The 20,042-nt window shown below is 37.1% G+C and overlaps 1 protein-coding gene across 4 annotated transcripts in view; it reads left to right on the top strand.

Annotated features, from left to right (window-relative positions):
- The first annotated feature begins 14,826 nt into the window (after positions 1-14,826).
- FUT9 (fucosyltransferase 9) overlaps positions 14,827-20,042 on the top strand; it is a 29,397-nt gene continuing 24,181 nt past the window's right edge. For all 4 annotated transcript variants that reach the window (XM_042829055.1, XM_042829064.1, XM_042829072.1 and 1 more), the window contains exon 1: positions 14,827-14,944. The gene's annotated coding sequence lies outside the window, so the exon portion shown is untranslated. The remainder of the gene's footprint in view (positions 14,945-20,042) is intronic.

A 20,042-nucleotide genomic window follows, 5' to 3' on the forward strand; every position in this document is an offset into this window, starting at 1 on the left:
GAATCTTCAGATATATATATATTTTAATCTCTTTCCTGATATGCTAAATTCTAGCCATTGATTTTTCCTGGAGCCAGACTTGTTACTAGCAGGCAGGTCCACTCATACATGTGTTCTGTTTTTCCCTCAGTAGGGAATCCAAAGATTTTCACCTCTTCCAAAAGAGAAAGAAGTGAATGTTTTCCTACTGGCTTTTTTTTTTTGTCCTACAGATGTTCCTGCCAAGCTCTGTAATTCATACAATAAATTCAAGAATGCTCTTTCGGTGATTGATATCAAGATATTTCCATCAACTCACACACCATATAATTTCTTCAGTATTTCAATTTAGGTCAACAAAATATATTTTTTTCCAAGTGGATGGTGTTAGATTTGTAGTCACTAGACTGAGAAATTATTCATCTGTCCTCTTATGAATAACTGATTATGGCTAATGAATTCAGATAGGCACTAATTAAAAAATTCAGTTCTTTCCACAATCCTATGAATTGAATTCTGAAAGAATGAAGGTTTTGCATCCTTCATGTTTCAGAAGAAACTTAGCTTCATAGTTATACAATATTCTTGTGCTTCCTTGCCCAGTAGGACAAAGATGATAGCCAAAAAAAGGCAAATGTTGCAAGCTGAGGCCAGCTACTATTGAAGCCAGCACCGTTTTCTCCTAACCTTTTCTTCTGACAAGTTTGAAATTAAAAATCAAGTTGTGTTCTCTCTGTCATCTGCCTACAATGACTAATATTTTTTCTCACACTGTTTTCTAAGATGTTAGTCAGCTTACTTTCCTCCTCTACCTGTTCCTTTCGGAGTTAGTTCACAGGACTATCATTCCCTAAACACTGGTGTTATTCCAATATCATTTCCCTGTGTGGCCATAAAGCATACCGATTTCTACTGCTCTCTCTTATCTTTAGTCAGTGCTTAGCTATAGATTTGTTTTACCTTTTTGATCTTTCTCATAAATCAGTTCCTTCAAAACTCTTTACCACTTTGCTTCTGTTTCCCAATCTCATTCTGTTTTCATCAATACTCTCTAAATCCTTGGTATTTAGGACCACATCCTCCCCTGAGTGGTACAAAGATGTTGTAACATATTATTTTATTTGATCTTATTTTTTTTAATCTTAACATGAAAATGTATTGTAACTAAAAAACAGCTAAATATATCCTGAACTGGAATATGTTTTCTTAGTTTTCTGGTAATGTGAAATTTCTAGTAGCTTGTATTCTCTTCATCGTGGCACATAATCTTGTTCTTTTCTTTTCAAAATGAACACTGTGTTTGTTTGTTGGCTGGTCAAAACATGCTTAAAGCAATTGAGGAGAATGTTTCCAGAGCATGTATAGTTATACTGATAGTAAAGTGAGACAGCAGTGTTGACTATGCTTGACCATTTTAACTTGGATCTTGCACAAGATGTCTATTTCAGAATATAAAAGCATTAACCAAATATTTAATGTCAGCTCACAAAACTCAACAGCAAATGAATGGGAAAACAATTTTTTTTTTTTTCATTCAGGTTTTGAGGAGTAGCTGTTGGTTGTTTTTTTTTTTTTCTTTAATTCTCTTGGCACTTCATAGGATTCCAACTAAAATTTTGATGAAATCAGAGGATAAAAAAAGTGCATTAAAAATCCAGATGAAAAAGATTCCAAGTTGTGTCATCCTTAGATGCTCAATTTCTGCCAGACCTTCCAGGCTCCTATACATCTTCTCCATGATCAGAGACAATGGTTATGCCAAAGTTCTGAATAGAAATCAGAAACACTGGCTCTCTATTTTGTTCAAAATACCATTCCTCCTCATCTGTATCATCTGATGTAAACATCAGAACAATGTTTTTCTAAGTCTACTTGCACTTGGTTATTTTTTATTTCTGGAAGCTACTATATTGGAAAGTCTGAAGCTGTTCCTGCTGCATCTTTGAAAAGATTGCAAGTAATAGTGCTGGATAACTTCAGACACTCGAGTGAATGCAATAAAGCTGTAAATCATGCAGTATTTCACCAAACAAGACAGAAATAATGCTGTGTGCTAAACTGTTGTGAATTCTTCTTCCATACCTACTCTTGTTACAATAATTTCATTCCAATTTTGAGTTTTACCCAAATATTCCGCCTCCCTCCTGTTTTATGCTGTTTGCTGCCACCCATTTAACCCTTGACACTGTTACCTTGGATTTCTTGCCACAAGTTGGTTGTGCTCTGCTCAGGTTGTGCAGATTCTCCTAAACAGAGACCTGTCCCCAGTTGGTCAAGAGTTCATCAACAGCATATTTTCTGGCTTTCAAATTTTTGAAATTGCAGAATTATCATTGCTTTTTTCTACGCATAGAGCTTCATTACTTTTCAGTGGAAATGGAAAAAAAAATGTCAAATACCATTTATCTCCAATAACGTTTATTTTCTTCTGCTTGGTGCTCTATTTTGTTTTCCTTCTTGTTTCCCTGCTGCTTCATGCTTTATAGCACATCAAACACAATAATTGTCGTATGCCTTGCACCTGATTATGCTCAAATTTCCTGGAACATTTGCTGGAAATTTTCCAGTACTACAAAGGCAACAAATAATCTTCATAGAATAGAACAGATGGCAGGCACCTTTGACTTTATTATGGCATTGTTGCTTTAGAAATCTGCAGGTCCAGATGCTAAGAAAAAAATGGAGCTTTGTTCACTGAACCCAATATCTACTGCTTGTTTCACACTGAGTTAAAAGTTATGGTAGATATATCATGTTTTTATGACCCAGTAGCTTAGGTTTATATCTGCAATTGCTTATGTGCTTTTATTTCCCCACTTAGTTTAATAAGAAAATCGCAGACTCAAAGTATCTCAAAATGGTGACAGTGAGAAAATCCCATCCTGCTGGTATATGATCACAAGTAATAAACTCAAATTCATTTAGCATCCATCAAGCTGCTGGGATGAGTGATGAGAATTAAAGAAGTCTTTCTTACCAGAGAAGGTCTCAACTTTTCCAAGACTGAATTGACCCAATACTGCAGCTTAGACAGAAATGGGAGAGAAAAACAGTTCTTAGGAGTTAGCTTCCATGTATACTTCTGCATTATTATTATTTTTTTATTCAGAAGGCAGCAAATTGCACCAGTTTCTCATCTACAAAAATTAGCATAGCTGAGTAACAACATGTAGTAATTCCTCTAAAATTTTTACTTTGTTTTTGAATTATGAAGTTCAAACACTAATCTACTGTAGACTCACTTGTAAATTCAGACCAGTCCCTCTTTAACCTGCAACATGAAATATGTAGCCATAAAATAAACAATTCCCTGCTATGAGGAGTTGCCTGAGAGCACAAAAAAAAAGTGTATAAAGTAATATTGTGACATCATGCCAAGGTATTCTGAGAAAGAAGTAGGAAATGTTAATCAATTTGATGCACAATGAAATAACTTTATTTAGGAAATTGTGCAACACTCAAATTTAGCCCAGACAATTGCTTTATTGATTTGAATCACACTTTTTACAAACTTTATCCCACCGAAATTAGTTCTTCACTCACAAAAATAAATAAATAAATAAATAAACAAATACATAAATAGAAGAATTTCACTTGAGTTGAAAAGCCAAAACACCGTACATCTGAATTGAGGCTGTTTGTCAGTCTTCAGTCTACCCTCGTTTGAACGTGCGTGTTAACTCTTTAATTACATGATTATATGCTAATTTTTCCAAAGGACATCAGAAACAATCAGCACAAAACTTGAAAAGTACTCAGTGAATGAGCAAAGCAAAGAAACAACTGTTGAAAAGGCATTATTATCCTGAAAGAAAGCTAAAGATTTTTTGTCCATTAGTACAAAACTGATATGAGAGAAACTGATTTTCTCGTGACAGAAGTGAAGTGGATGAATACTTTTGACTAACATCAAGGTATCTAAGGATATGTATTTGAAATGGAATTCACTTTGATTGGGATAATTCTGTTTTCCTAAACAATTTTTTTTAATTTTTATTTTTCAGTACTTAAATTCCAGTAAGCTTTAAAAAAAGATCAAGCTGCGTGATTTCTATTAATTTCTACTGTATTTGCTTAACCAAATTTTTCCGCATAGCCACAAGTTTTACTTCACATTGTGTTTGATAATAAATATTATCATGCATTGTTTGTAACAAATAATGGTAAAACAACCTAGTTATATATACAAATTATAAACTAACTAATTGTAGATATACTTAATTGCTAGACAGCAGAGCAGATGGAGAAACAAAAGTACTGCTAATCTTAGTGCTAAGCAATAGTAGGAGAAATACATCATGTGTGAAGATGTAGTTCCAAAGTATGACACCAAGCTGAGTGGTGGAGCTGAGGGAAGGGATGCAATCCAGAGGGACCTGGACAGGCTTGAGAGGTGGGCCCATGCCAACCTCATGAAGTTCAACAAGGCCAAGTGAAGGTCCTCCATATGGGTCAGGGCAATCCCAAACATGGATACAGGTTGGGCAGAGAATGGCTTGAGAGCAGCCCGAGGAGAAGGATTTGGGAGTGCTGGTTGATGAGAGATTCAACATGACCGGCAATGTGCACTTGCAACCCAAAAGACCAACTGTATCCGGGGTTGCATCAAGAGAAGAGTAACTATCAGACCAAGGGAGGTGATTCTGCCCCTTTAATCTGCTCTGATGAGATTCCACCTGGGTACTGCATCCAATTCTGGAGCCCCCAACACAAGCAGGACATAGAGTTTTCAGAGCAGGTTCAGAGGAGCACCACAAAGATGATTAGAGGGCTGGAGCACCTCCCCTATGAGGACAGGCTGAGAGAGCTGGGGCTCTTCAGCCCTGAAAAGAGAAGATTCCTAAGAGATCTTATAGTGGCTTTCTAGTATCTGAAGGGGTTCTACAGGAAAGCTGGGGGGAGCTTCTTATAAGGGCAGGTAGTGACAGGATAAGCAGAAATGGCTCTAAAATGGAGGAGGGTAAATTTAGACTAGATAATAGGAAGAAATTATTTTCTTTGAGGGTGGTGAGACCTCATGCCCAGTGAGGTTGTGTATTCCCAGTCCCTGAAGGCATTCAAAGCCAGGCTGGATGGGGCTTTGAGCATCGTGGCCTAAAGAGAGACGTCCCCTATAACAGGAGAGTTGAAACTAGGTGATCTTAAAAGTCACTTCCAACCCAAAGCATTCTATGATTCTATGAGTCTAAATGAAAGGAATAAGCAGTGAGAAATCAGTGTGGTAGAGTACCTCCAAATGGTTCAAAAACCGGGACACGTAAATCTCATTGGGTTGTCCGCACTTTGAAATCTGTTAGAGGGAACTAAGGAAACATTCTCACTTTGCAATAGTCCATTACTTATGTCCAGTTATAGAGCTATTTCAGGCATTGAAAAATAGCTATGTTAGCCTTCTAAACTGAAACAGCTGGGTAATCCTTGCATTATGCAATTTGTAAGCACTAAATTTTTTGGGAAAAAATAATTCTATATTTCTAGTTTCATTCTATGATTTCTCATGCATATCTTATGTTCCAGGTTTTCCGCATTGCTCCCTAACTGATTTTCCTTTTATTTTGCCTGCTAAGCTTTTTATCTGTTTTACTCATTCGTTGTTTTTCTTTCAAAACCAGTTACACAGCATAGTTAGCTTCAGTTCTCTCTTAAGAAATCTCTTAATAATCATGAGATTGAGCTACAAGTTTTAATTATTGGAGGAAGGATAGAAAATAGGGTACTTAACAAAAACAGCCACAGAAACAGATTATTGAAGCAACAGAGAAAGTAGAACTATGCATGTCATATAATAATTGTCTGAAATTTGAAGCACCTAAGCTTTGATCCTGCAAAGGAACACATACTCAAAGGCTTAGCTTAACTCACTAAAATCAATGGAGCTTTTGCAGTGCAAACTTGCAAGCAAGTGTGCGTGTTTTAAAGGTGTCTATAATCACATTTTCATATGAAAGGCCACAGTGTCACTGTTTAACAGTTTTTAGGGGATGCTTTGGAAATCCCATTGATTTGAACTGCATGTTCAGCTTTCTTTATTCATTAAAATGTAAAAAGTGTCCACTTTGAAGGGGAAAAAAAAGGGGAGGGGATATTGAAGAGGTCATCACCTTTTACAATGTATTTCCATGTGACAAGGCTATGGGGATACCTCACTGCAGCCTTCCAGTACTTGAAGGGGATCGACAGGAAAGACAGGGAGGGACTCTTTATCAGGGGTGATAGAACAAGAGACAATAGTTTTAAACCAAAAGAAGGTAGACTTCAGTTAGGAAGATTGTTCACTGTTAGGATGGTCAGGCACTGGAACAGATTGCCGCATTTGGAAGTGTTGTATGGGGCTTTGAGCAACTGGATCTGGTTAGATGTGCCCCTGTCCAGAGTGGGGAGGTTAAACTAGATGATCTTTAAGGTCTCTTCCAACCAAAACTGTTCTACGGTTTTGTAATTTTCTCATACAAATCTATAGGAAAACACATTCAGGTGGTAGTAAGACTAAGCTGGCTTTTTGTTTTACTTTTTCTGCCTTACTTCTGCAGAAATGTTATGTGACAATTTTGGTTTATGAAGGTAATGAGACATGAACAGTATGACTGCAACGAGATCCAAAACAGCATTTCATAAAACCATCAAACACTATAGATTATTTATACGCAGGTTAGTAATGCATCAGGAACACTGGCAAGTTTGTCAGGAGGTGATCTAAGAGGCAACACAATTTTTTTTATTTGTTTCATTATTTTATTTCTAACTAAGCATCTCCTCTCCAAAGGAACTCACAGATATAGAATAGTGCTGCTTATAGCTGGAATTGTAAAGTTGAATCACCAAGATCTTTACTATGTAACTGAAATCTTTGTAATTTCAAAATATAATTGTATTTTTTAATGGTATATTTTTACTATAATGAAAATTCTTCCACAAAAGGTTATAAAAGACTGACTTTTTTATTATGGAAAAGTCCCCTTACTCATTCCATTCATGGATTTGACTCTGGACTCTTTGATATGGCCTACACAAAATACTTTAACAGTTTTTATAGAGGTGGAATACTCTAATTCCTCTGTACACACAAAGAAAAAGATATATTTTGTCAATGCAAATGTTTTATCTGGTTTGGTGTTACAGACTGCACTAGCTATATCATTCTTTGGTAGCATAAGTAACATCTGTGTGAAAGACACACTAACAAAAGGACAGATACCTGCTGCTTGGCACTGCACATTTGCAATATTAAGAGCATTCCACTTCAGAGAAAGTTTCATACAACTGGATTTAAGCATTTTAGTATTCTCTGCAAGAAATGTCATCCGCATATGAAATCTATGCTACATCAATTAATCTTCTTAGGTAGATAAGAGAGAAACACAGCAAGACACCACTAATCTTGCCAGGTGTAATGCTGGCAACTCACTTGTGTCTTATTTTACTTTTTTAAGGAGTCATAAGAGGAAACAGTGAGCAGGCAAAAGCTATGAGGTAAACAGTTCATCCTTAATCATAAAGATGAAAATTCTAGCAACAGCACAGATCAGGCTTGCAGTGCATAGCACCTGCAGAAACGTAGCAGAAATATGATATTGTATATCCCTCAGACAACGGTTCTCAAATAATAAGAATTTTAATTCTAAATTCTAACAAGCTCACTGTTTGCACAGAATACAGTATTCCATATAAAGTCCTGTGGCCTTAGTTCCCAGCCTGTTAGTAAATAGCCCGATCATGCATTCCTTATTCAAACAAATCTACAGTTGATCTTTTTAATTTACTTACCTCGACATATCTGCAATTTCTTCAAAGGATTCAGGATACAAGCATGTATGCTGGGACCTATATTCTTTTAAAAATTGACATGGGAATTGATCATGTATTGTTTGTTCAAGCAGAACTTCCAGAAGGAAACCACTTTTTTTTTTTTTTTTTCCCACCAAATCACAGAATGTTTTATGTTGGAAGGGACCTCTGAAGGTAATCTGGTCTAATCCTCCTTCTTAACCACTGTAATAATTCATTGCCCTTTTTTTAAAAAAGCTGTAATAGACAAAGGAAATGTGTAATTAAAAATATTCGTATTTAGCTTAGCTATTCAAATTGAAAATCACATAGATAAAATTTAAAAATTTTACATTGCAAGATAAGGAGGGTATGTTCTTATATTTTTATACTAAATGTCTATTTTTACTTTCAGTGACTTTTGTTACTTATGTAAAGTCTATCAGATATTCAGCTCTTTTAGATCATTTTTTGATCCATTATATATTTAACAGCATATAATAAATGCATATCATTATGTGTTATGTATAGATATATATATATATACAAATCTATTTATAATTTTAAATCTTATATAAAGAAAAGCCACATTACAGACTAAAAGAAGCAGAAAAAAAAATTGAAAAGAAAATGGAAAAAGAAAATCTTAGATATGGTGAGTTCTATTTCAGATAGAAGGGTGGAAGTAATTATTTGATATTTTAAAAGTAACAGAGAAGAATCTGCAATGGAAACAGATCTTTAAAGAGAATGGCTTAAAGGCCCTAAAATGGAGTCCTGTGGAACTCCACTAGAGATTGGTCACCTGCTTGATATAATCGCATTTACTACCATCCTTTGAGCCCAACCTTTCAGCCAAATCTTCATCCCCTGAATTATGTATTTGTCTAGCTGGACATTTTGTCCACAAAGATATTGTGAGAAATGGTACTGAAAGTCCTGCTGAAATCCAGAAATATTCTTCTAGTCACATAGATGGGTAACCTTGCTTAAAAGTAAATTAAATGCATTTCCCCTCACAAACCCATATCGGCTGTGCACAATGACTGCATTGTTTTTCACATGTTTTTCCCAAAACTCCCAAAATAATTTTCTCCATAATTTTGCCAGGCACAGAATTGAGACTTATAGGCTGGGATAAATCCCTTCAGGCTCCCAGCTAGATGACTTACTTTTTGTTGGTTTGGACAATTTTCTGAGACCACTCTCTCCAGCTGAGTGCTGTAAAACAGCCATGCTTTCTTCCCATCACAGGAAGCAACGGTCAGTCAACATGCAGTAGCCAAGTTCAGGAGCTGGGCTTCGGGGCCTATAGTCAAGTTTAAAGGAGATGACTAACTACCACCTACCAGTTTGTAACAGAAACAGTGCTGTAGATTCACCCTTCTCTGGAGTGGATTAAGCATCAAATTATTTACTTTCTGACAGGACTTAAATGCTCTTGTAGGCTTCCAGGCATTTCATTTATTCAAGAGAATGTGGATTTCATATTGCAAGCTCATACTTTTCAGTGCAAACATTATACTCTGTTTAGAGTGTGTAGGATCTAGTCACCGTAGTGTTAAACTGCAGTTGCCTTAACCCTTTTCTAGCTTTAAAAACAGGTAACACTGAGCACTGTATTCTTATTCTCCCATTCTCCATTTTTTCCTTCCACTAGAAAACAAAACAAAACAAAACAAAAAAAGCAAAAAATACCCCTGAGAGTTGCATTAAAATCGACCTGCTACTGAAAGAAAAAGCATAATTCTACTGAGAAAAGCCAGAAAGAAGTGGCCACTTTACTGCCAGCAGGAATGGACAGAAGATGTATATGAGTTCTGAGCAAAGGAAATTGCCATTAAAGCAGGATTTATTTCAAAAAGTATTTAAGATGATTTTACCTCAGAGATTAATGCTTGAAGTGAAGAGAAGTGAGAAGCTGCAGCATGGAAAGCTGATTTGTGAAATGTAATCTGGGATGGAAACTTTCAGTTTGGGAAAGGATTGTAGTATGATAGGGTAATTTTAGAGCTGTTTTACATTTAGATAATGCATCTGGGATTTGATGGAGAAAACTGACGGAAAATGCTAAGAAAATCATTTAACTGAGGAGCAATGCAATTATTGAGAAATAATTCATACTAGCAGCATGCCTGGGATTGGCAAAATGTGCCTTTTAACTTCTGCTTATTGAGCATAAATATATTTTATAAAGCTCCCTTCTAACTTGAGCTCAAAGGGGACATACCCTGTAGAGAAAATCCCTTCATTCAGAGGTGCAAGGTTAGAACACTTTTATTGTGGTGCCCAATCTGCAGGAGAGAAAAAAGAAGATAATGCAGTGGCAGCCAGTAAAATATCCTCTACAAGTTTTTATATCTCGAAGGCAATATGAAAAGTTAGTTGTAGAAAAACAAAACAAAACCCAAACTAAGCTAATAAATAATGCATTTAGATTTAAAGTATTTGGATTATTTAGGGGATTCAGCAAACACTGAGCGAAGAGATATCAGTATGGGAAACTTGGACCATGCTGGGAAATGTTTGTTAAATAGAAAAATTTCAGTCTACACAGGAAAAGGAATAAACTGATGAGAAGCAGTGAATGATTTAATACATGTGTACACAGGGATGCTCTGTGTTTCCCTTACCCAGATGGCCACCCCTTCCCACCTTCAGACTGAATTGCCATTAGACAGTACTTGCAGAGTGCACAGACGACTCAAACAGAAAAAGAGTGTGACCTCTTAACAAAAAATAGTTTTCATTTCTTTCTTCTACTTTGCTTCTGTTGCCATGATAAGGTCATCTCTTGCCTATTTTTCCTAGTAAGTGGTTTACACTCTGTTTTCCTGCCACTGGTGTTAAAGCTGTCATCTGTGTTTCATTATCTATTCTGCTGGGTTTTTAGCCACTCTTCAACTTATGAAAAACACAGCTGCCAAAATAATCAAGTCAGCTATTATGAGATGTCTGCCTCTATTTTGAAGCTCTACTTTCTTGCACTGTTTCCTGCCAAATCGGGATCAACCATTACAATTTTGACACAGCATATCATTTTCAAACATGTCCTCAAATGAGGTTCAATAAGGCCAAGTACAGGGTGCTGCACTTGGGTCGGGGCAATCCCAGGTATTTATACAAACTGGGGGCACATCTCCTTGAGAGCAGCCCTGCGGAGAAGGACTTGGGGATCCGGTAGATGGGAAGCTGGACATGAGCCAGCAGTGTGCGCCCGCAGCTCGGGAGGCCAACTGTGTTCTGGGCTGCATTAAAAAGGGGTGGCCAGCAGGGAGAGGGAGGTGATTGTCCCCCTCTGCTCGGCTCTTGTGAGGCCCCATGTGGAGCACTGCATCCAGGCCTGGGGCCTCCAGTACAGGAAGGACATGGAGCTCTTAGAGTGGGTTCAGAGGAGGGGCATTAAGGTGATCAGGGGGCTGGAGCACCTGTCCTACGAGCAAAGGTTGAGGCAACTGGGATTGTTCAGCTTGGAGAAGACAAGGCTCCAGGGAGACTTTATTGTGACTTTCCAGTACTTGAAGGGAACATATTAACGCTCTTAACATGTAAAAGTAAGGCAAATTTAGTAGAAGAATTCATATTCTGGATATGCAAAATCATCTAAATTTTCTGTATGGCCTAAGTTTTCTGTGCATGACATTTGCATGACAATTTTTCTGGTAGTATAGGTTATGATGATGATCATCACTAGGACTCATTAGGAACTCACAAGTTCCATTTGTACTCTTACTCTACATATGTCTTATATTATAGACACCATTTACATATATTTTAGTGTATCTCAGATAATGCAATGCCCTTTAACATTGTTTTTTCCCTACATAATAGCTATTATTTTCTGAATAAAGTTAAACTTAGGTCTCTAAAACTACATAGACATAAGGACATAGAATCATAGAATCACCAAGATTTAAAAAGAAATCTAAGATCATCCAGTCTAACCATCCATCTATCCCAAATATTTCCCACTAAACTGTGTCTCTCAGTACATCTAAATGTTTCTTGAACACCTCCAAGGATTTCATGATTCAACCATCTCCCTGGGCAGCCTGTTCCAGAGCCCAACCAATCTATGGCAGAATTATTTCCTAATATCCAACCTGAATCTCCTTTGGTGCAACTTGAGGCCATTCCCTCTAGTCCTATTGCTAGTTATGTGAGAGAACAGGCCAACCCCCATCTTGCCACAGTCTCCCTTCAGAGAGTTGTAGAGAACAGTAAGATCACCTCTGAACCTCCTCTTCTCCAAACTAAATTATCCCAGCTTACTCATCTGCTCCTCACAAAACTTGTGCTCTATACCCCTCACCAGTTTCATTGCCCTTCTCTCTTCACTGAGGTTCCAGGGCCTTAGTGCCTTTCTTGTAGTCAGGGGTGCAATACTTGTAGTCAGGAACACAATACTTGAGGTGCAGCCTCACCAGTGTTGAGTACAGAGGGACGATCACTTCTCTGCTCCTGCTGGCAATACAATTTCTGATACAAGCCAGGATGCTTTTGGTCCTCCTGGAAACCTGGTCACGCTGTTGCTCATGTTCAGCCAAGCACCAGTCAATATCCCCAGGTCCATTTCCTCTACACAGACTCCTGCCCCTCCCCCAAAATCTGTATCATTGCCTGGGGTCATTGTGGCCAAAGTGCAGGACCCAGCACACCATCTTGATAAAAATCCAGTCTGAGAACACAGTTTCATGGATACAGATGAAGGAACTTACCTTTAATTATTTCATTTATGATCTCTGAGAGCATCTAGATTGCTAGCTAGGCCAGTCTACAAGCTCACTTTTTCAGGAAAAAAAAAACCAAAACCCTGGGCAAACACATATGTTGAGCAGCCTAACCTGGCTGCGTACTACATGCATTATATTAGTGATATCGTTATAAAATGCTGTTTAAGCTAAGTTAATGATTCCTAGATGAGATCAGACTGTGAGCTTGAGAGAATGTGGGTGAATGAATGCTGACGTGATATGAGGTGGAGCAAAAGTACATACTCTCTTTTGATTTCCCTGATGAGGTAAACAGAGGCAGTGTGGGAAAAAGTCTGTTGGAGGAGAGTGGGTGGAAATGCATGACCTCGGTAAGAACAGAGAGTTGACAGGTTTTGTGCTGCTATCTATTTTCAATATTTTATGTCAGAAATTGCCCAGGGTATTCGTGGGAGCCCCTAACTGTGAAATTTCACTGTAGCAGCAAGTAGCTGTACTACTTTATCCTCATATGAATGTATTTAACAAATCCTCTAAGCTACAGGTTCTTTGACTGCTAGAAGGTAACGCTATGCGGCATCATCGCTACCAGTAGGAGTTATGCTCCAAAGCCTCCTGTGTGTTTTGGGCAGGAATAACTACATCTTCAGCAGACCAAACAATTTTAATGCAAGCAACAAAGGTCACTTGAAATGCTTGCCTTACACAGCTGAGAGCTGGAAATATTCAGAACACGTTGACTTTGACCTCGATGTTGCTGGGGAATTAGGCATAATCCAGAGAAAACCGGGGGCTAACCAGGAGCAACACTGAGGCATTTCCTGATAAAGCCAGTGATGGTCAGTCGCTTAGCATGTATGAAGCATATAAAAATCAATTTTTTCTAACATTTTAAAACTTTACAAAACAGGAACTGCTTAAGTATGGAAAAATCTATGCAACAACTGAAATATCTAAAGGATCCATAATTTCTAGGAAATGAGAGAAAGGCTATAAGCGTGTAAGATATCTTCTGTTTTGTGTACTTGGTTGTTCCCTCAAGCCCAGAGCAGAGAGGTGTGGCAAACATGTAGTGAAGTTGGATAGAACAGAAGGCAGAAAAGAGCTAAACATGTTGTACCTTTTTGATATTCTAACTGCATTGCCTCCTTCTGTTGCTTCAAATCACATCTGACACTTATTTAGTTACATTAATCTGATAGATTGCAAATGTGTATCCAAGGCTTTAAATGTAATCAACACACGTTAAAAATATAAACGTAAAAATCTGAAGTATCTGAGTCTTGTCCTCCTAAGGGCATTCCTAATTTTTTTACTTGTGTCAAAAATACTGTCTTTTTTTATATTCCTAGTTTACTCAGTGCCTTTGGATTTTTAGTTATTTATTACACTGTTCAGATTTGGCAGTTTCACTTGCCAGGGTCAGTGGCTGTGATGCCCATAGCTGTCATTCAATAATATGGCTATAATATGAAATTGTACTTTTTTTTTCTTCAGTATACCCTGTTTTTCTCAATTTAAGAACGTTCACAAAAAGTATACAATTGTTCTCGAGCTTGATAGAAAAGATTATGATTCTGTTCCAAAAATCACTGTTTTTCTTCATTACTACAAATTTTGTGTATATTTTTTCATATTACCAACATCACTCTAAATTGCAAAGATAAATTTTTGATTTTAACCAAAAAAGTAAACCATCATATTTTGTCCTGCCTTCTTAAGTATTTTAATCACGTTTTCTTTGCGGTAAGATTTCTTAAAACTGTGCTTCTGGATATTTTTTTTTTGTTTATTTGGTAGGTGGTTGGGTTTGGGGGTTTTTTTGGTTTTTTTTTTTGGTTTTTTCTTTTTTTTTTTTTTTTCCATGTTTGAAATGTCTTATTTCCTTGACAGAAGTTAAGTCCTGAGTTCACGTTGGCAGTTGACTGACAATGAATTTCTCATGGCCTTTAAAATACTAATTAGTGACACTGTCCTTTAGATGACAATTCTAAAAGAATGTAGACACGTACAGACAAGATGTGCATATCCACCACCCTACACTCTGCTTTTACCCGTTCAAATTACACAGTTCAGCCTAGACTGTTGATGGGGTGTAGAACATGTCTGATTTAATCATGTTTCATACTTAATTACCATGATGATTTATCTATGCAAAGTCCACAGAGCAGGTTAAACACACACAGGTGTTACATTGTACTTCCTTGACATGTCCATTTCGCAGAATCCTTGTTCAAGCAGTAGGCAGTGGCAGTAGCGATGGCTGCATTTGGTTACACAATAACCAATGGTTAACAGAGCATGCGCGAACCAAACACAGCTGGTATGCAATACGAGTCAATATCTTACACCATAAATAGCAGAGCCGAGAACTAGTTGAACTCTTCTGCATGGCAGTGGGCTGCATGCAAGGATCTTCCCTTGAGTAGGGACGCCACTCAAGATTACTTCTCAAGGCTGAGAGATCCCTTATCCACAACGGATTCTCAGTAAGTCACTAATAGCTTTGCAAACTTTGCATTTTTTATTGAATTTGTACATCATCCTTTAGGCATATACTGTTGATCAAGTCTGGAGCTTGGACCCCAGTGCACCGATGTTCCTCTGAGGAGTTTAGAAAGCAAACCTGCTGATTCGATGGAAGGATCTCCACGACAGTTTTGTCTGACATTGTCCTCTGCAGTAAATACCCACACGTACTCTTCCACTGAATCTTGTTAAACTACAGTCTTTTTATGATTTTATGTTGTTTAATCACTGTGTTATATCAATAACATACTGCTGCTTTACACTTGCAAGTGTATTTCTGCTCTGTGACAACAGGGAACTGTCTTAATCTCCTACTTTCATTTGCTATTAGATATTTTGCATGATAGAACTAGATTTTTCTCCTGGCTAACGATTTTTTTTTAATGTAGTATTATTAGAGTTTTATTCATGCTAAAGCATGAACATGCGATTTTTTCTTTTTCTTTTTTTCCCCTTTACTAGCCAAAAAGACCCTAGCCCTAGAATTAATGAATCTCATTGAGGAATCACCATTTCTGGGTTCTTGTTCTTAAGAATTTGCCTAAAAGTTTTTGATTATTGGACTTATTTCTCTGCCCTTCTTATATCCTGTCAGATCACAGTAAGGTTTTTTAAAGTGATTAAACAGGACTAACAGCCTTATCAGAAAACTTGGTTGTGCACTTTAAAAATTTCTGACATAGTCTTGTTGATTATGTAAGGTTCAATGTTTTTATTAATTCAAACACTTCCTTGACATTAGTGGCTATACTGTGTGGATTATTACTTTGAACTGGACAAAGGTCTTTATCCTCTTTAAATATCTGATGCAGTTACCAAGTTGAACTTCCTACCTGTTTGATTTATCAGCACAAGCTAGAAGAAGGTGCTGTGTATCATTCTTAGAAAGAAAAAGAAATAGAGGCATTGGGTTGATGACTGCTACCCCTGTGACTGTATCCTAAGACAAGTTCTGCACACCAGTGTCCACCCCTTATCATAGGTGGGCACATAGCAAACCCCAGGTTTGCTCACAGCTCAGCCTATGTGCAAGGAAAAGTTGTTTTAACTTTTTAACTGTAGCACTTAGGGGGGAGAGGGAAAAAAAAAAAAAAAAAAAAAAAAAAAAGAGAAAGCCAATGTCGTTCTTTCTTAGCAAAATCACACAACAGATTTAGAATAGATGACGGAGAAGTGCTATGATTTTAACTATGCTACCCTTCCATCTGAGGATGATGACACTAAAAGAAGGCTACAACAAGCCTTTAACATAATATGAAATGTTTACAAATGCACTTGATCCATTAAAAACAAACAAACAAACAAGAAATTTCTGGTGAAAGAAAGAGTAGTTGCGTGAGTTACGGGACACAAGCCACCGTTTCTTTTTACATTGGAGTAGAAGGCATGAATTGCCTGTGATCTTGCAGTGTTGCTGCATGGAAAGCAGACTCCACGTGAAAGAAGCAGTCTGTGAAGATTCTTGCTGCTTGATGCCCAACAAAATCCTAATAAAATATACTGTCAGAATGACCTTACTTACTCAATATCTGTGAACCGTGGCACAGCTCATTCTAAATTCCTCAATTTACATAAATGCAACATAGAGGAAAGATTTTACAACTTTGGCTCGAATCTTTCCTGATAATTCTCTTATCTATATTGCCCTTAGACCTGGAAATAATATTTCAGAATATCCTACCTTGCCATAAACAAGAATAAACACCCCTATTTGCCTGGAGAAGCTTGTATTTCATAGACTTGATGAACAGATGCCCTACTTATTCTACAATGTAAAAAAAGTGAAACCAGGAGGACCTCTGAAGCACATTGTTTCTTGTGTGACTGCTGCTGAAAGACAGAATCACATGTTAGGCAGCCAAAAAAATTCACACACAATTTCACTGTTTTGTTCACATAGAATAAAAATGAATGGTTTGAGGGCAGCTTAATCCTCCACAGAGCCTGATTCTGAATTATAAGATTAGAAAAAACTTGATCTACCAATTTCAAAGAAACTACCAACCTCCCCCCCCAAAAAAAAAGAAATTGGATGGTAATTACTTGTTGATTCAAAATGGCATTGCTTATGCATCATGAATATTACTGTGCAATTTCTCTGAAGGGCATGCAGCTTTTTCTTTTAACTGTTCCCTGAGAGATTTGTATAACTTACTATCAATCTGCAGTACTCAAATTCAGCAGCTCCATGGTACAGATCTGTATTTCAGAAGCCCATCAGCTTCGAAACAATTCTTGTCTGTGCCTGTAAGTATACGTGCCTACTCTGGCCAGAAGAAGAAAGTATTTTATTATTTTTTTTTCAGTCCCCAGGACTTGCATTCCAAGCCTGCATTCCATATACTGTGTATAGTTTTTTTGGTGTTTTTTTTTCCCAGTTTCTGTTTGTTTTCTTGGTTGTTTTTAAACCATTAGATTGTGGTATCTATATATATTATCTGGAAGATACCCTTTAACTCATTTTTCTGTGGAACTAGCAGGTGGGAACAACAAAAGTGGACTCTTACATTATGATTGTTCTTTTTTTCTGGAAGCAATTTGAGCATTAATTAGATTTAAGAGCCAACAAATGGACTTTGCATTTGCTTCTTTTTTTAGATGCAAGACTATACGTGAGAAGTGAATATTTTTGTACAATTAAAAAAGCCAGTTTACATTTTTAGATTTTGGTAATAGGAAAACAACTCTACTCATTCCCCATACATAATTTTATCTGCAGTCTATCTGAAGACATAAATATAAAGCACTTAAACCTCACAAACTCTTAGCAAGTTCACTGCCATTATTTCAGTGTTACAAACAAATTGTGGAGAAGAACAATTAAATACTTTGGTTAAGATCACACAGGACATTTGCTGAAGATGTGTAAACTGAATTAAATTCTGCTGATTCTGAGTTTGGTACTTTAGCCACAGAACAGTCTTTTCCTGCAAAATCTCTCTCACTCTTGAGGCATCTCATGCATAGTCTAAATTAGAAGCATCATTAAAAAAGGAAGTTAATTACCTTCTCTGCTTTAAAAACTATTTGCTGATTTTAATATTGAATAAATTCAAGCAGTTTTCTCATGCAATTATAGAGTGAAGGAATCTAAACATAAATCTGAAAATAATCATGATGTTTCTTCATGTTTCCATGGTATAAATAGCAGAAAACACCCACAGCAACTTTATTAAGACAAAAGAATTGAAAATACGTGGGTTTAGTTGGATTCAGTTTTCAAACTGAATGCACTAAAAAATTATCATTTACATTCTCCTTATTCTTTATTTATTCTACATTATGCTTTTAGTAAACCTGTTGTTACAGAAAATAAAAGAACTCTTTGAAGCACCAGAAACTGCAGTGTTTTTTAGAAAAACAGGAGAATATTAAAAAATAAAAATAAAAAAAAAAACCAAAAACCACATGAATGTTAACCTATGAATTGTACCCAGAAACTTTAGGAACTTCTCCCAGCACATTGACTGACTGCCATAAAACCTTTGATCCATAGGCATTTCCGGAAAGAGGCATGGAGATCACTGACCAGTTACCATCACAGGCAAAAGAGTCTCAGTATAAGGAAATTACTGAACCAATAATAGAGTAGAGCAGTGAGAGCTAAAAGCATACTACAAGCAGCTGCCATCCCCACCCACTCTCTCCACACTCTGCCTGTGGGCTGTGGGGGGAAGGCTCTTTCCTCTGTGGGTCTCTCCTGGGCTGCAGGGAGTTGCTGCTGTGTGCCTGGAGCTCTTCCTGCACTGACTTTGGTGCCTACAGGCCTGTTCTCTCACATTTCTCACTCTTCTCTCTCATCTGTTGCCACGTAGTGGTTTTTTCTTAAATCTGCTCTCCCAGAGCACACTAAACATCATTTATGTCTCAGCTGTGGCAGCAGCAGGTCCCATTGGAGCAGCTGGAGCTGGCTTTGCCCTGGTATGATGGGGCTCCTCTAATAGGGGCACCTCTGATTGGATTTTGAAATCAAAATGGTCTCTGCCTTTGTTGCCTGCATATTTGGACCCCATCAGAAATTTTGCCTGAGCTTCCTGAGTCAGCATAGGCAGAGAGAAAGGATAGCAATTTGACAAGTATCTAAAAGCATTTACTTACAATGCCACAGGCTATAGTAAAAATGTGTTTGATTTGAAGATCCAAAGCAGAGATTTATACCTTCTCCTTGCCCTTGAAGCTGCTTTGTTCTGGAATGCATCATAGAAGGAGGATGTTTGCCTTCACAGCCACAGTGGTTTGGTCAGTTTCAGGTTCTGCTGTAGTAGACAAGCGTTTAAGTTTCACTCTGGGTCACAGAGATCTTCATTTCTGAATGCCATATTACAACTTAGTTGCTAGGTGTCTTACCTAGAAGATAGGAAACCAAATCAAATGCAGGCAGAATTAGGATTCGATTCTCCGTATTTCAACCTAGAAAGGACTGACCTAACTTCAAAAGAAGGTTAATGAAAATACATCTAGTGAAATACAATAAAAAAAGAAAGTTCTCTCAGAGAAGCAAGGATCTATCCTCCAGCACAATTATCTTATAGTGAGCTGAATTACTTACTGAGATGTCTCTCTCCTTAAATATAAGTAGATTATACTACCGGCTTAGAATGGATACCTAACTTTTAGGATAGCAAAGTTCCAATTGAAATGCCTTAGTTAGTTTTTAGTAATGTAATAGATTTCTAAAGCATATAGCCATATAACACCTCTGCAAATAGGACCCTAATGCATTTCATTCAGCATACTTTTCTTAATTTGGAGCTTTGTAGAACTGTGCAACACATTCTAAATTTACTATTTTCGTTTTTCAAGGAAGGGTTTTGTGAGAAAGCCAAGATTTATAACAATAGTTTAAATAATACTTGGTTTTAAAACCATTAGATGTATTAATCAAGAAACTTCAATGTAACTATCATTATGAGATGCAAATGGTAAGATTAATATAAAATTATGTATACCACTGAAATTTGTGGTACTTATATGGTACATATATATATATATACATATATATACATGCGGTAATCATGGGTTTCAGTCCTCCTTTGGATTTTGTGTTGAGGGACATGG

This window comes from Centrocercus urophasianus, unplaced genomic scaffold, assembly GCF_019232065.1.
Source record: "Centrocercus urophasianus isolate 14NV4802_14NV808 unplaced genomic scaffold, USGS_Curo_1.0 seq_10, whole genome shotgun sequence".
NCBI classification, from domain to species: Eukaryota; Metazoa; Chordata; class Aves; order Galliformes; family Phasianidae; genus Centrocercus; species Centrocercus urophasianus.